This window comes from Pseudophryne corroboree, chromosome 5 (assembly GCF_028390025.1).
Source record: "Pseudophryne corroboree isolate aPseCor3 chromosome 5, aPseCor3.hap2, whole genome shotgun sequence".
NCBI classification, from domain to species: Eukaryota; Metazoa; Chordata; class Amphibia; order Anura; family Myobatrachidae; genus Pseudophryne; species Pseudophryne corroboree.
In genome coordinates, this window is record NC_086448.1 from 540,135,228 (window position 1) to 540,152,612 (window position 17,385).

Below are 17,385 nucleotides of genomic sequence, written 5' to 3' on the forward strand. Positions count from 1 at the left end.
AAACATCATTTATCTAACACAGCCTATGAATTGACAGTTACAAGTTGATCGTTTACTTTGGGCAACTTTTACATTTTATCTCTCCCCGAGGCTTGATACATACCCACCAGGAACAGGAATTAGGCTGGGACCTGGGTACACACTAGATGATGTGTACCCAGCACAACATCGCTGGCAACGGGACCCGCCAGGTCTGACGTGGGACGACACGTGACATGCTGCATTCTGCTGCATGAAATCCTTAGCAACATATACCATCAGGATCGACGGGCGAGGTTGCTAATGACCAGTGTCGGACTGGAGCATGAAGGGCCCACCGGGGGAGATGCAGTGGTAGGGGTCCATGTTTAGGGGTGTGGCCACTCTCCACGGGGGTTGTGACCAGCCACCACAGAGGTTTGGCTAACCATTAGAGAGTGCATGGTCTGGGTCACTTCATTTATTTATATGGTAAATACTGCTGGTGCATGCATGACAATGTACCAGATTAATAACAGCAATGCACTATAGAAAATACACCATAGTCCTGTACAGTATAAGGTAACATATGTATAATGTATAATTCAAGTGCATAGTCTGGAATCTGATCCCTGAAGGGGGGGGGGGCAGAGGGGCCCACCGGGGCTTTTCCTGTGCCCCTGTGGGCCAGTACATCACTGCTAATGACCCACAGGAGCGCTCATATCATGGGTACACAATAGACGATGTACCCAACATATATTATTCCAATCCGCTATATCGGACTGTTGTGTTTCTTTTATGGAATTTCACCCAGCATTCTTGTTTTGAAAGTGGCTATCATCGGTTCTATCTTTCAATGTTATTAATACTAGATATGCCTGAAAATTACCAATCAGTTTGTAATTAGATCAAACTTCAGTGGTTACCAAGCCCCAAGCATGTTTGTGGTATAATGGTATGCAGCCATGAATCAAACTCGTGGTTTAAGTATTTCTAGTCATTTTGCTTATAGGAGTTGTTGTATCTGGTTCTTGCTGGACCTGGACTGGCCCAGCCCGAGCTCAAATATATGTGTCAGGAATCAGAAGTTATCGATCGATCGTGGGAGACTAATCACACATGCAATGGAGTGATTTCAGATGATTCTCTTTAGTGCATCAGTTTCAGTTACAATTATATAGGCCTTGAGTTACATTGAATTACATTGGTTCCATTACATCCCCCAACAAGCCGTCCCATTAGATATTCTGCCTACCACTAAGATACGAAACTGCATCTGCTAGCTGTCCCTTGTTTTGGTTCAGACTGGTACAAAAATGTCAACATATCATCCTTGAAACTGTTTCAAGGGAAAGAAGTTTATTTTCTCTGAATTTCACATTCCTTGTCTTGTCCTTACCAGTCATGTAGTTAAAGCAGATGGGTTCATTAATAACATACAGTCTACGAAAATGGCTGCTAGTGTTACAAAATGGCAACTATAAATGAAGAACATAAAGTTGACTTTCTCAACTCCCTTCTTTTAATTAATTAACCTATCTATTCCCCCTTCTGCCTTTCTAGGGCCGGGTCCTCATGTTGTCCAGTGTACAGCTGCAGATACGTATGACTCCTGCTACAGAAATCACATGTAAGATCCCCCCTGTGGATGAGTGACCTAGTCTGCCTGTGAAAAGATATTTTCATAACTAAGGGAGTCAACAATTGTTCTGCATTGTCCATATGTTCTTCCATCTCCTTGTGCAAAGTTTCTTCCACAAATACTGCATGTCTCATAGAAATCATCCACTGGTTGGTAATAGATGAGCTCTTCTCCAATATGATCGCATGTGCCAGCAAACATAAGCTTCTTAGGTTCAGTTTCCCTAGAGAAACAACAATCAAGTGTAAGTAATCTCTTAACCAGTAAAATAGCAATTTTTACAACAATAAAAATGATTACAAGCAATGCTAATCCTTTCGCAATCAATGACAATATATCGGACATCCATCCGCCAAAGCCTTGAAACCAGTTAGCCGGATTCAACCAAGAAAACCATCCCTCATTTGACCCCTCCCAGGGATCAATATCATGCTCCTTCCTAAATTCTTCCTTTAAGTCTTCAGCTGCTATTTGATTTGAAAACATAGCTACCTGCTGAGGCTTTAGCCATTTGGTCAAGATCCATCCATGTGGCACTGTAAAAGTAATGTGTGTGAATCGTCTAACAAAACCCATTGGGGTGGTTTTTATGTCTGGGATTTCCTTTAATAGGGACATTTGGTCAGAAGGTGACCACGGCTTATAGCATCTGACCTGTGGGTCCGGTAGGGCTTGCTGTCCCGCACTGGCTGCCACCCCTGAGGTCACCTGGGTAAACACAGGATATGTCGCTATGTTTGGGGCTGGGACATATGCCTCTGAGAACAGCCCTTCATATGATGGCGGTGGGGATGTTGGGGCTATTGGGTTTGGCATTGTCCTTTCGGACCTGGAAGTTTTACACTTCAAATAAATTTTGGTGCTCCAGTATTGTATTTTACGGCACTCACAGCACCAAGAATGCTTTTTGTGGCTTACAAATGTACTTGTGAGACCTGAGGCTTTCAACCTGGTTGTTACTGAGGTGAGTGGCAAGCTAGGTGAAAAACCAGTGCTTTTACAGACACGACAGGTCTCATTCCAGTGTGTGCCACATTTTATACATGACAGGTCCTCTGCTGCATTACAAAAACCACAGTCACGTTTGGGACATTTACATCTATGGTCATTGGATTTTACTGGGAGAGTGGGATAATCAGGATAATCTAACAAAGATATCCCTCTCAATGCCTCCTCCAATTCTGCCTCCTCCTTTTCATAAAGTATAGACTCTGTGACTCTTATCCAATTCAGCAGTTTATCCTCAAGGTTATGTGTTTTAATATAATTGCTGTATCCCTTCTGCATTTGCTGCAATTTTAAGGGATTTAACATGCCTTCTTTGCTAATTCCGGACATTTTAAACAGGCCCTCCATTCCCTCTATTCCCCCTGTTCCTAAAATCATACGCATTATCTCCAGGGGGAAATTGTTGTCAAGTCTATATTTGCTGTAAGAATTTCCCATACTGACACTTCCTTGGACATAATGTCCTTCTTTGTATTTTTAAAAAGGGTATCAGGTGTCTGTGTTTACTACTTATATAATAGCAAATTCAGTGCCATTTAATACGTCTCTCTTGACAAAATCTGGGACTAAAGAGTGATGAGCCCTTCTTAAGGTTGGGCAGATATGTAGGGACAGTTTGCCATGTATGTTTTTAGGCAGAGTGTCTGTTATCTGAGAGCAAGTTTCTCCAATTCTGCTCTGTAGGTAGTCTTTGTTAATGTGACAGCCTACAGTGAGTAAATAATCACTTTTGCCTTTCTTTAACCAATTTAGATCTTGTCTCTGATATACCCCCAGCATTCAGTCTTTTCTGCAATTATGCCACATAAGGTGGGACTATGCACTTGTTCCAGGCCACTATGTTGTAATATAATGACACATGTACATGTAGAACAATTTAAATCTCTGCAGTTTCTATGGGGTGGAACCATACAATAAAAAACAACATAAAACAAACAATTTTAGGTGTACTCGAGTCCTGAGACATATAGATACCTGTAGTACCTGACACTTCAGACAGACAGTAACTGAACCAAATAACAAGAGGTCAACCTGAGTAGAAAACTACTTACTAGAGATGAGCGCCGGAAATTTTTCGGGTTTTGTGTTTTGGTTTTGGGTTCGGTTCCGCGGCCGTGTTTTGGGTTCGACCGCGTTTTGGCAAAACCTCACCGAATTTTTTTTGTCGGATTCGGGTGTGTTTTGGATTCGGGTGTTTTTTTCAAAAAACCCTAAAAAACAGCTTAAATCATAGAATTTGGGGGTCATTTTGATCCCAAAGTATTATTAACCTCAAAAACCATAATTTACACTCATTTTCAGTCTATTCTGAATACCTCACACCTCACAATATTATTTTTAGTCCTAAAATTTGCACCGAGGTCGCTGTGTGAGTAAGATAAGCGACCCTAGTGGCCGACACAAACACCGGGCCCATCTAGGAGTGGCACTGCAGTGTCACGCAGGGTGTCCCTTCCAAAAAACCCTCCCCAAACAGCACATGACGCAAAGAAAAAAAGAGGCGCAATGAGGTAGCTGACTGTGTGAGTAAGATAAGCGACCCTAGTGGCCGACACAAACACCGGGCCCATCTAGGAGTGGCACTGCAGTGTCACGCAGGATGGCCCTTCCAAAAAACCCTCCCCAAACAGCACATGACGCAAAGAAAAAAAGAGGCGCAATGAGGTAGCTGACTGTGTGAGTAAGATAAGCGACCCTAGTGGCCGACACAAACACCGGGCCCATCTAGGAGTGGCACTGCAGTGTCACGCAGGATGTCCCTTCCAAAAAACCCTCCCCAAACAGCACATGACGCAAAGAAAAAAAGAGGCGCAATGAGGTAGCTGACTGTGTGAGTAAGATAAGCGACCCTAGTGGCCGACACAAACACCGGGCCCATCTAGGAGTGTCACTGCAGTGTCACGCAGGATGTCCCTTCCAAAAAAACCTCCCCAAACAGCACATGCCGCAAAGAAAAAAAGAGGCGCAATGAGGTAGCTGACTGTGTGAGTAAGATAAGCGACCCTAGTGGCCGACACAAACACCGGGCCCATCTAGGAGTGGCACTGCAGTGTCACGCAGGATGGCCCTTCCAAAAAACCCTCCCCAAACAGCACATGACGCAAAGAAAAATAAAAGAAAAAAGAGGTGCAAGATGGAATTGTCCTTGGGCCCTCCCACCCACCCTTATGTTGTATAAACAGGACATGCACACTTTAACCAACCCATCATTTCAGTGACAGGGTCTGCCACACGACTGTGACTGATATGACGGGTTGGTTTGGACCCCCCCAAAAAAAGAAGCAATTAATCTCTCCTTGCACAAACTGGCTCTACAGAGGCAAGATGTCCACCTCATCATCATCCTCCGATATATCACCGTGTACATCCCCCTCCTCACAGATTATCAATTCGTCCCCACTGGAATCCACCATCTCAGCTCCCTGTGTACTTTGTGGAGGCAATTGCTGCTGGTCAATGTCTCCGCGGAGGAATTGATTATAATTCATTTTAATGAACATCATCTTCCCCACATTTTCTGGATGTAACCTCGTACGCCGATTGCTGACAAGGTGAGCGGCGGCACTAAACACTCTTTCGGAGTACACACTTGTGGGAGGGCAACTTAGGTAGAATAAAGCCAGTTTGTGCAAGGGCCTCCAAATTGCCTCTTTTTCCTGCCAGTATAAGTACGGACTGTGTGACGTGCCTACTTGGATGCGGTCACTCATATAATCCTCCACCATTCTTTCAATGTTGAGAGAATCATATGCAGTGACAGTAGACGACATGTCCGTAATTGTTGTCAGGTCCTTCAGACCGGACCAGATGTCAGCATCAGCAGTCGCTCCAGACTGCCCTGCATCACCGCCAGCGGGTGGGCTCGGAATTCTGAGCCTTTTCCTCGCACCCCCAGTTGCGGGAGAATGTGAAGGAGGAGATGTTGACAGGTCGCGTTCCGCTTGACTTGACAATTTTCTCACCAGCAGGTCTTTCAACCCCAGCAGACTTGTGTCTGCTGGAAAGAGAGATCCAAGGTAGGTTTTAAATCTAGGATCGAGCACGGTGGCCAAAATGTAGTGCTCTGATTTCAACAGATTGACCACCCGTGAATCCTTGTTAAGCGAATTAAGGGCTCCATCCACAAGTCCCACATGCCTAGCGGAATCGCTCCGTGTTAGCTCCTCCTTCAATGTCTCCAGCTTCTTCTGCAAAAGCCTGATGAGGGGAATGACCTGACTCAGGCTGGCAGTGTCTGAACTGACTTCACGTGTGGCAAGTTCAAAGGGCATCAGAACCTTGCACAACGTTGAAATCATTCTCCACTGCACTTGAGACAGGTGCATTCCACCTCCTATATCGTGCTCAATTGTATAGGCTTGAATGGCCTTTTGCTGCTCCTCCAACCTCTGAAGCATATAGAGGGTTGAATTCCACCTCGTTACCACTTCTTGCTTCAGATGATGGCAGGACAGGTTCAGTAGTTTTTGGTGGTGCTCCAGTCTTCTGTACGTGGTGCCTGTACGCCGAAAGTGTCCCGCAATTCTTCTGGCCACCGACAGCATCTCTTGCATGCCCCTGTCGTTTTAAAAAAAATTCTGCACCACCAAATTCAAGGTATGTGCAAAACATGGGACGTGCTGGAATTTGCCCATATTTAATGCACACACAATATTGCTGGCGTTGTCCGATGCCACAAATCCACAGGAGAGTCCAATTGGGGTAAGCCATTCCGCGATGATCTTCCTCAGTTGCCGTAAGAGGTTTTCATTTGTGTGCGTATTCTGGAAAGCGGTGATACAAAGCGTAGCCTGCCTAGGAAAGAGTTGGCGTTTGCGAGATGCTGCTACTGGTGCCGCCGCTGCTGTTCTTGCGGCGGGAGTCCATACATCTACCCAGTGGGCTGTCACAGTCATATAGTCCTGACCCTGTCCTGCTCCACTTGTCCACATGTCCGTGGTTAAGTGGACATTGGGTACAACTGCATTTTTTAGGACACTGGTGAGTCTTTTTCTGATGTCCGTGTACATTCTCGGTATCGCCTGCCTAGAGAAGTGGAACCTAGATGGTATTTGGTAACGGGGGCACACTGCTTCAATAAATTGTCTAGTTCCCTGTGAACTAACGGCGGATACCGGACGCACGTCTAACACCAACATAGTTGTCAAGGCCTCAGTTATCCGCTTTGCAGCAGGATGACTGCTGTGATATTTCATCTTCCTCGCAAAGGACTGTTGGACAGTCAATTGCTTACTGGAAGTAGTACAAGTGGGCTTACGACTTCCCCTCTGGGATGACCATCGACTCCCAGCAGCAACAACAGCAGCGCCAGCAGCAGTAAGCGTTACACGCAAGGATGCATCGGAGGAATCCCAGGCAGGAGAGGACTCGTCAGAATTGCCAGTGACATGGCCTGCAGGACTATTGGCATTCCTGGGGAAGGAGGAAATTGACACTGAGGGAGTTGGTGGGTGGTTTGCGTGAGCTTGGTTACAAGAGGAAGGGATTTACTGGTCAGTGGACTGCTTCCGCTGTCGGCCAAAGTTTTTGAACTTGTCACTGACTTATTATGAATGCGCTGCAGGTGACGTATAAGGGAGGATGTTCCGAGGTGGTTAACGTCCTTACCCCTACTTATTACAGCTTGACAAAGGGAACACACGGCTTGACAAATGTTGTCCGCATTTCTGGTGAAATACTTCCACACCGAAGAGCTGATTTTTTTGGTATTTTCACCAGGCATGTCAACGGCCATATTCCTCCCACGGACAACAGGTGTCTCCCCGGGTGCCTGACTTAAACAAACCACCTCACCATCAGAATCCTCCTGGTCAATTTCCTCCCCAGCGCCAGCAACACCCATATCCTCCTCATCCTGGTGTACTTCAACACTGACATCTTCAATCTGACTATCAGGAACTGGACTGCGGGTGCTCCTTCCAGCACTTGCAGGGGGCGTGCAAATGGTGGAAGGCGCATGCTCTTCACGTCCAGTGTTGGGAAGGTCAGGCATCGCAACCGACACAATTGGACTCTCCTTGTGGATTTGGGATTTCGAAGAACGCACAGTTCTTTGCGGTGCTACTGCTTTTGCCAGCTTGAGTCTTTTCATTTTTCTAGCGAGAGGCTGAGAGCCTCCATCCTCATGTGAAGCTGAACCACTAGCCATGAATATGTGCCAGGGCCTCAGCCGTTCCTTGCCACTCCGTGTGGTAAATGGCATATTGGCAAGTTTACGCTTCTCCTCCGACAATTTTATTTTAGGTTTTGGAGTCCTTTTTTTACTGATATTTGGTGTTTTGGATTTGACATGCTCTGTACTATGCCATTGGGCATCGGCCTTGGCAGACGACGTTGCTGGCATTTCATCGTCTTGGCCATGACTAGTGGCAGCAGCTTCAGCACGAGGTGGAAGTGGATCTTGATCTTTCCCTAATTTTGGAACCTCAACATTTTTGTTCTCCATATTTTAATAGGCACAACAAAAAGGCACCTCAGGTAAACAATGGAGATGGATGGATACTAGTATACAATTATGGATGGACTGCCGAGTGCCGACACAGAGGTAGCTACAGCCGTGGACTACCGTACTGTGTCTGCTGCTAATATAGACTGGTTGATAAAGAGATGTAGTATGTATGTATAAAGAAGAAAGAAAAAAAAACCACGGGTAGGTGGTATACAATTATGGACGGACTGCCGAGTGCCGACACAGAGGTAGCTACAGCCGTGGACTACCGTACTGTGTCTGCTGCTAATATAGACTGGTTGATAAAGAGATGTAGTATGTATGTATAAAGAAGAAAGAAAAAAAAACCACGGGTAGGTGGTATACAATTATGGATGGACTGCCGAGTGCCGACACAGAGGTAGCTACAGCCGTGGACTACCGTACTGTGTCTGCTGCTAATATAGACTGGTTGATAAAGAGATGTAGTATGTATGTATAAAGAAGAAAGAAAAAAAACCACGGGTAGGTGGTATACAATTATGGATGGACTGCCGAGTGCCGACACAGAGGTAGCTACAGCCGTGGACTACCGTACTGTACTGTGTCTGCTGCTAATATAGACTGGATGATAATGAGATGTAGTATGTATAAAGAAGAAAGAAAAAAAACCACGGGTAGGTGGTATACAATTATGGATGGACTGCCGAGTGCCGACACAGAGGTAGCTACAGCCGTGGACTACCGTACTGTGTCTGCTGCTAATATAGACTGGTTGATAATGAGATGTAGTATGTATAAAGAAGAAAGAAAAAAAAACCACGGGTAGGTGGTATACAATTATGGACGGGCTGCCGAGTGCCGACACAGAGGTAGCTACAGCCGTGGACTACCGTACTGTACTGTGTCTGCTGCTAATATAGACTGGATGATAATGAGACGTAGTATGTATAAAGAAGAAAGAAAAAAAAAACCACGGGTAGGTGGTATACAATTATGGATGGACTGCCGAGTGCCGACACAGAGGTAGCTACAGCCGTGAACTACCGTACTGTGTCTGCTGCGACTGGATGATAAATAATGATATAAAAAATATATATATATATATCACTACTGCAGCCGGACAGGTATATATTATATAATGACGGACCTGCTGGACACTGTCTGTCAGCAGAATGAGTTTTTTATTTTATAGAATAAAAAAACACCACACAAGTCACACGACGTGTGTTTAACTTTTACAGGCAGACATTCACAATACAATATAGTATACTATATACTGGTGGTCAGGTCACTGGTCAGTCACACTGGCAGTGGCACTCCTGCAGAAAAAAAGTGTGCACTGTTTAATTTTAATATGTACTCCTGGCTCCTGCTATAACCTAACTGCTCCCCAGTCTCCCCCACAATTAAGCTGTGTGAGCACAGTCAGATATTATACATAGATGATGCAGCAGCACACTGGGCTGAGCACAGATATGGTATGTGACTGAGTCACTGTGTATCGTTTTTTCAGGCAGAGAACGGATTATATTAAATAATATAAAACTGCACTGGTGGTCACTGGTCAGTCACTAGTATAACTAACTAATACTATCAGCAAAATTCTGCACTCTCTGTCTGAGTACTCCTCCTAAGCTCCAGTAAATGAAGTGTCACTGTCTCACTCTCACTCTCCTATCTATTTCTTCTCTAAACGGAGAGGACGCCAGCCACGTCCTCTCACTATCAATCTCAATGCACGTGTAAAATGGCGGCGACGCGCGGCTCCTTATATAGAATCCGAGTCTCGCGATAGAATCCGAGCCTCGCGAGAATCCGACAGCGTCATGATGACGTTCGGGCGCGCTCGGGTTAACCGAGCAAGGCGGGAAGATCCGAGTCGCTGGGATCCGTGTAAAAAAAGCTGAAGTTCGGGCGGGTTCGGATTCCGAGGAACCGAACCCGCTCATCACTACTACTTACCTGGGTATGGTAGACGTCTGGTCTTCTGGGTCAGTACAGGGTTATCTGTCCTCAGCTCAGCCTCTTGGACAGGCTTGGACTGGCCCACAGGAGTACAGGGGAAACCACCGGTGGGCCCCACTTCCTGGGGGCCCACCTCCTGCTCTAAGGATCAGGTTCCAGACTGTGCACTTGAATTATACATTATACATATGTTACCTTATACTGGACTATGGTGTATTTTCTACAGTGCATTGCTGTTATTAATCTGTTATTGATCTGGTACATTATCATGCATGCAGCAGCTGAATTACTGTATATATTTATGAAGGGGCCCAGATGTTGCACTCTCTAATGTTTAGTCAAACCAATAAGGTGTCAGGCCACACACCCTCTGCAGACTGGCCACACCCCTAAACATGGGCCCTTACCACTCCATTTCCCCGGTGGGCCCTACATGCCCCAGTCCAACACTGCTCTAGGATATCCCGGAGATCGGGAATCTCCGAGTTATATAGTTACATAGTCAGTGAGGTTGAAAAGAGGCAAAATGCCCCTCGGGTTTAACCTGTATTCTGCGTTAATCTGTTCATATTATAATGTGCCTGCTGAATTAATGGTTTAGTTCCGATTGATAGCAATGATTCCTAGATAATTTTAATGTCAATATGCTAAATGCTAAAGCCCTGGATACGTTTTCCAGTTAGAACTTGGTCCAATCCATTTTTAAATGCATTTACAGAGTCTGCCATTATTACCATCTCCGGCAGTGAGTTCCAAATGTTTATTGCTCTTACCGTGAAAAACCCTTTCCTACATTGTGTACGGAATTTTCTCTCTTCTAGCCTCAGTGAGTGCCCACGCGTCCTATACAGATTTCTTTTAATAAACAAATCCGCTGCTAGCTCCTTGTAATGACCCTTTAAATATTTGAAGATATTAATAATGTCTCCTCTTAGTCTCCTCTTTTCTAGTGTGTACATATTTAGCCTAGTAAGCCTCTCCTCGTATTCCAGCGACTCTAACCCTTTAATCAATTTAGTAGCTCGCCTTTGAACTCTTTCTAGTTCCCCGATATCTTTTTTATAATATGGTGCCCAGAACAGAACACAATATTCCAGGTGCGGACGTACCAATGATTTGTACAACTGCAGGATTACATCCTCGTCCTTTGTCTCTATGCCCCTTTACTTGCCTTCTTTGCTGCAGTTTGACATTGTGTACTGTTATTAAACCTATTATCTGTGAGCACCCCCAAATATTTTTCAACCATAGTTACCCCTATATTTTCTCCATCTAGAGTGTAGGATGAGGGTGTGTTTTTTGTCCCAAAATGCATAACTTTGCATTTTTCTATATTGAACCTCATTTTCCATTTAGACGCCCAGATTTCCAGTTTAACTAAGTCATTCTGTAGAGACTCTATATCGGTTTCTGAATTAATTACCTTACACAGTTTAGTATCGTCTGCAAAGATTGACACTGTGCTTTCCAGGCCTATTCCTAGATCATTGATAAATATAGTAAACAGCAGTTGGCCAAGAACTGACCCTTGTGGTATTCCACTGACTACTGGTGCCCAGCTGGAGAACATCCCATTGACCACTACTCGTTGTACCCTGTTATCCAGCCAATTACTTATCCATGTACAAATAGTATTTCCTAGGCCAAGTTCCTTTAATTTGTGGACCAGTCTCCTATGAGGCACTGTATCGAAGGCTTTCGCGAAATCTAAGTAAACCACGTCCACTGCTTTTCCCTGGTCAAGATTCTCGCTCACTTCCTCATAGAAGCTAATTAAGTTGGTTTGACATGATCTGTTCCTTACAAACCCATGCTGACTTTTGCTAATAAACTTAGTTGCCTGTAGATGATCCTTCATGCTATCCCTCAAAATGCGTTCTAATATTTTACCCACTATAGAGGTTAAACTAACTGGTCTATAGTTTCCAGGATTATTTTTAGTTCCCTTTTTAAATAAAGGCACTACCTCAGCTATGCGCCAATCCTTTGGTACCATGCCTGATCTAATTGAACTATTGAAAATCAAATATAGGGGTTTTGCTAGCTGTGTCCTAAACTCCATAATAACCCTCGGATGAAAACCGTCTGGGCCTGGTGATTTACTAAACTTTATTTTTTTATTTTGATTAGTCTCTCCAGGACTAGCCAAGAGTCATTACCTTCACTGTCGTTAAGCACTACTGTCACCTGCGCATCCTCCCTGGTGAATACTAAGGAAAAAAATGTGTTCAATATTTCTGCTTTTAATTTGTCATCATTTGTCAAAGCTCCCAATTCATCTTTAAATGGGCCCACGTTCTCCTTCTTCAACCTTTTACTGTTTATATATTTATAAAACTTTTTAGGATTGGTTTTACTCTCTATAGCGATTTGCTTTTCATTTGCAATTTTAGCTGCTCTTATTACTTTTTTGCTTCTTTTATTGCATTCCTTGTAAAACCGGAATGACTCCTCCCCTCCATTAGATTTAAATGTTTTGAAAGCACACCTCTTATTAGCCATTGCTTCTTTGACCTCCTTATTAAGCCACATTGGTTTGTGTTTAGTACTCCTGCATTTACTGCTCATTGGAATGGATTTGTGAATATTGCTTTCAAGCAACCCTTTTAAAGCATCCCACATTTCTAAAGTGTCCTTGCCATGAAACATCTCTTCCCAGTCAATGCCGTTTAGTGCCCGACTCAGCATATTGAAGTTAGCTTTTCTAAAGTTGAATGTTTTGGTTACTCCCTTATAGCTATGTTTCTTGAAGCTGATGTCGAAAGTGATCATATAGTGATCGCTGTTTCCCAAGGTGTCCCCAACTTTAGTGTTTGATATAATGTCCACATTATTGGTAATAACTAGGTCCAGAATAGTTTTACCTCTAGTTGGGTCCTTGACTAATTGAGTCAAGAATTGATACTTCAATGTATGTAAAAACCTGCTGCTCCTAGTTTTTAAACATGAATTGTTCCTCCAATTTATATCAGGATAGTTAAAGTCTCCTAACACTAGGATGTCCCCATTCCTGCTGCTTTTTCAATTTGCTGTAAGAGTTGTTCCTCCTCATGTACGCTAATATCCGGTTGCTTGTAGCATGTGCCAATGACTAGTTTCTTTGCTTCAGTGCCCTCACTTGTGATCTCAACCCATAGCGACTCCACGTTATCTCCAATCCCCTTGTAAATAGAATCTATTAAGCATGGTTTAAGAGCTGGTTTAACAAAGAGACATACCCCTCCTCCCCTTTTTGTAGCCCTATCCCTCCTAAAAAGAGAATAACCCTCCAAAAACGCCACCCAGTCGTGAGAGTCGTCCCACCATGTTTCCGTAATACCTATAATATTGTATTGAAACTTTGATACAAGACATTCCAATTCTCCTATTTTACCTGATAGGCTTCTTGCATTCGCAAGCTTAAATTTTAGCTTAGTATTTCCCTTGATGGTTTGTTTTAATGGTATCTTATCTATATTTAACAAGTCTCTTTCTAGAATTACTCTTACCGATTGTTATTCTCCTCCCTCCATTTCCACCCCATCATACTTAATACCACCTTCCTCACTACTATCACTATTTGACATAATAAGTCTTTCTATATCCCACCCCCTGATGTTAGTATCTTCCCTTATGCTATGGACTTCCTTTTCTATATACCATATTGTTGTGCAATACTCTTCCGTAGGTAATACATTTGGAATATATTGGGCAATACCTGTGTCAGTAATTCCCGTGTCAATACCCATGCAGATACCCTTGACCTTGCCTGCTGATCTTTCGCTCCCCCCTTCTCCTCCCCCAAATTGTTCACTACCCCGATCTTTACTGTTCTCTCTGTTTGTCCTGTAGATTCTAGTTAAACCCTCCCCCCAGGGCTCCTAGTTTAAAAGTGCCTCCAAGCTTCTAACCATCCTACCCCCCAGCACCACAGCTCCCTCCTCGTTCAGGTGCAATCCATCACGACAAAAAAGATGGCACCTGACTGAGAAGTCCGCCCAGTGTTCCAAGAACACAAACCCCTCCTTTCTACACCAGTCTCTAAGCCACACATTTACCTCCCTGTTGTCGCATCTGGTTCTTGCTGGACCAGGACTGGCCCAGCCTGAGCTCAAATATATGTGTCAGGAATCAGAAGTCATCGATCAATTGTGGGAGAATAATCACACATGCAATGGAGTGGTTTCAGATTATTCTCTTTAGTGCATCAGTTTCAGCTACAGTAATATAGGCTTTGAGTTACATCGACTTACATTGGTTCCATTACATCCCACAACAAGCCCTCCCATTGGATATTCTGTCTCGCACTAAGATAAGAAACTGCATCTGCTAGCTGTCCCTTGTTTTGGTACAGACTGGTACAAGAATGTCAACATATCATCCTTGAAACCGTTTCAAGGGAAAGAAGTTTTTTTCTCTGAATTGCACATTCCTTGTCTTGTCCTTGCCAGTCATGTAGTTAAAGCAGATGGGTTCATTAATAACATACAGTATAAGTATCAGAAAATGGCTGCTAGTGTTACAAAATGGCGACTATAAATGAAGAACATAAAGTTGACTTTCACAGAACATAATTTATTACTATAAGAAAATAGTCCAAAATAAAAAAGCAGAAATAGGCACTGCTCAGTGATTGTGGAGATTATTTAGTATCACGACCCCGGTCACTTGGATGTGTCTTAGAAATACTTAAAAAAACCAAACATTAATGGTCCATATTTCTGAAAATTAGAAAAATTACCTGCTTCAGGAATGCTGAACCAGAGTAATATGAGTTAAGTTACTACTTTGCTGATGCTCCTTTCACACAGAGGTCTCTACTTGGTATTTTGTAGTGATGTGCACCGGACATTTTTCGGGTTTTGTGTTTTGGTTTTGGATTCGGTTCCGCGGCCGTGTTTTTTATTCGGACGCGTTTTGGCAAAACCTCCCTGAAAATTTTTTGTCGGATTCGGATGTGTTTTGGATTCGGGTGTTTTTTACAATATACCCTCAAAAACAGCTTAAATCATAGAATTTGGGGGTCATTTTGATCCCATAGTATTATTAACCTCAATAACCATAATTTCCACTCATTTCCAGTCTATTCTGAACACCTCACAATATTATTTTTATTCCTAAAATTTGCACCGAGGTCGTTGGATGACTAAGCTAAGCAACCCAAGTGGCCGACACAAACACCTGCCCCATCTAGGAGTGGCACTGCAGTGTCAGACAGGATGGTCGATTTAAAAAGTAGTCCCCAAACAGCACATGATGCAAAGAAAAAAAGAGGTGCACTGTGGTCGCTGGATGGCTAAGCTAAGCGACACAAGTGGCAGACACAAACACCTGGCCCATCTAGGAGTGGCACTGCAGTGTCAGGCAGGATGGCACTTCAAAAAAATAGTCCCCAAACAGCACATGATGCAAAGAAAAATGAAAGAAAAAAGAGGTGCAAGATGGAATTGTCTTTGGGCCCTCCCACCCACCCTTATGTTGTATAAACAGGACATGCACACTTTAACAAACCCATCATTTCAGCGACAGGGTCTGCCACACAACTGTGACTGAAATGACTGGTTGGTTTGGGCCCCCACCAAAAAAGAAGCAATCAATCTCTCCTTGCACAAACTGGCTCTACAGAGGCAAGATGTCCACCTCCTCCTCATCGTCCGATTCCTCACCCCTTTCACTGTGTACATCCCCCTCCTCACAGATTATTAATTCGTCCTCACTGGAATCCACCATCTCAGGTCCCTGTGTACTTTCTGGAGGCAATTGCTGGTAAATGTCTCCACGGAGGAATTGATTATAGTTCATTTTGATGAACATCATCTTCTCCACATTTTCTGGAAGTAACCTTGTACGCCGATTGCTGACAAGATGAGCGGCTGCACTAATCACTCTTTCGGAGTACACACTGGATGGGGGGCAACTTAGGTAAAATAAAGCCAGTTTCTGCAAGGGCCTCCAAATTGCCTCTTTTTCCTGCCAGTATACGTACGGACTGTCTGACGTGCCTACTTGGATGCGGTCACTCATATAATCCTCCACCATTCTTTCAATGGTGACAGAATCATATGCAGTGACAGTAGACGACATGTCAGTAATCGTTGGCAGGTCCTTCAGGCCGGACCAGATGTCAGCACTCGCTCCTGACTGCCGTGCATCACTGCCAGCGGGTGGGCTCGTAATTCTTATCCTTTTCCTTGCAGCCCCAGTTGCGGGAGAATGTGAAGGAGGAGCTGTTGACGGGTCACGTTTCGCCTGAGTTAACATTTTTCTCACCAGCAGGTCTTTGAACCTCTGCAGACTTGTGTCTGCCGGAAAGAGAGATACAACGTAGGTTTTAAATCTAGGATCGAGCACGTGGCCAAAATGTAGTGCTCTGATTTCAACAGATTGACCACCCTTGAATCCTGGTTAAGCGAATTAAGGACTCCATCCACAAGTCCCACATGCCTAGCGGAATCGCTCTGTTTTAGCTCCTCCTTCAATGTCTCCAGCTTCTTCTGCAAAAGCCTGATGAGGGGAATGACCTGACTCAGGCTGGCAGTGTCTGAACTGACTTCACGTGTGGCAAGTTCAAAGGGTTGCAGAACCTTGCACAACGTTGAAATCATTCTCCACTGCGCTTGAGTCAGGTGCATTCCCCCTCCTTTACCTATATCGTAGGCAGATGTATAGGCTTGAATGGCCTTTTGCTGCTCCTCCATCCTCTGAAGCATATAGAGAGTTGAATTCCACCTCGTTACCACCTCTAGCTTCAGATGATGACAGGGCAGGTTCAGGACTGTTTGCTGGTGCTCCAGTCTTCGGCAGGCGGTGGCTGAATGCCGAAAGTGGCCCGCAATTCTTCGGCTACCGACAGCATCTCTTGCACGCCCCTGTCGTTTTTTAAATAATTCTGCACCACCAAATTCAATGTATGTGCAAAACATGGGACGTGCTGGAATTTGCCCAGATGTAATGCACGCACAATATTGCTGGCGTTGTCCGATGTCACAAATCCCCAGGAGAGTACATTTGGGGTAAGTCATTCTGCGATGATGTTCCTCAGTTTCCGTAAGAGGTTGTCAGCTGTGTGCCTCTTCTGGAAAGTGGTGATACAAAGCGTAGCCTGCCTAGGAACGAGTTGGCGTTTGCGAGATGCTGCTACTGGTGCCTCCGCTGCTGTTCTTGCTGCGGGAGGCAAAACATCTACCCAGTGGGCTGTCACAGTCATATAGTCCTGAGTCTGCCCTGCTCCACTTGTCCACATGTCCGTGGTTAAGTGGACATTGGGTACAACTGCATTTTTTAGGACACTGGTGACTCTTTTTCTGAGGTCTGTGTACATTTTCGGTATCGCCTGCCTAGAGAAATGGAACCTAGATGGTATTTGGTACCGGGGACACAGTACCTCAATCAAGTCTGT

At 44.4% G+C, this 17,385-nt stretch overlaps 1 long non-coding RNA gene across 4 annotated transcripts in view; it reads right to left on the bottom strand.

Moving 5' to 3' along the window:
- Positions 1 to 1,303: 1,303 nt before the first annotated feature.
- The window catches only part of LOC134929197 (uncharacterized), an 82,247-nt gene continuing 66,165 nt past the window's right edge, over positions 1,304 to 17,385 (bottom strand). For all 4 annotated transcript variants that reach the window (XR_010178369.1, XR_010178370.1, XR_010178368.1 and 1 more), the window contains one exon: positions 1,304 to 1,826. This is a non-coding gene — a long non-coding RNA (uncharacterized LOC134929197). The remainder of the gene's footprint in view (positions 1,827 to 17,385) is intronic.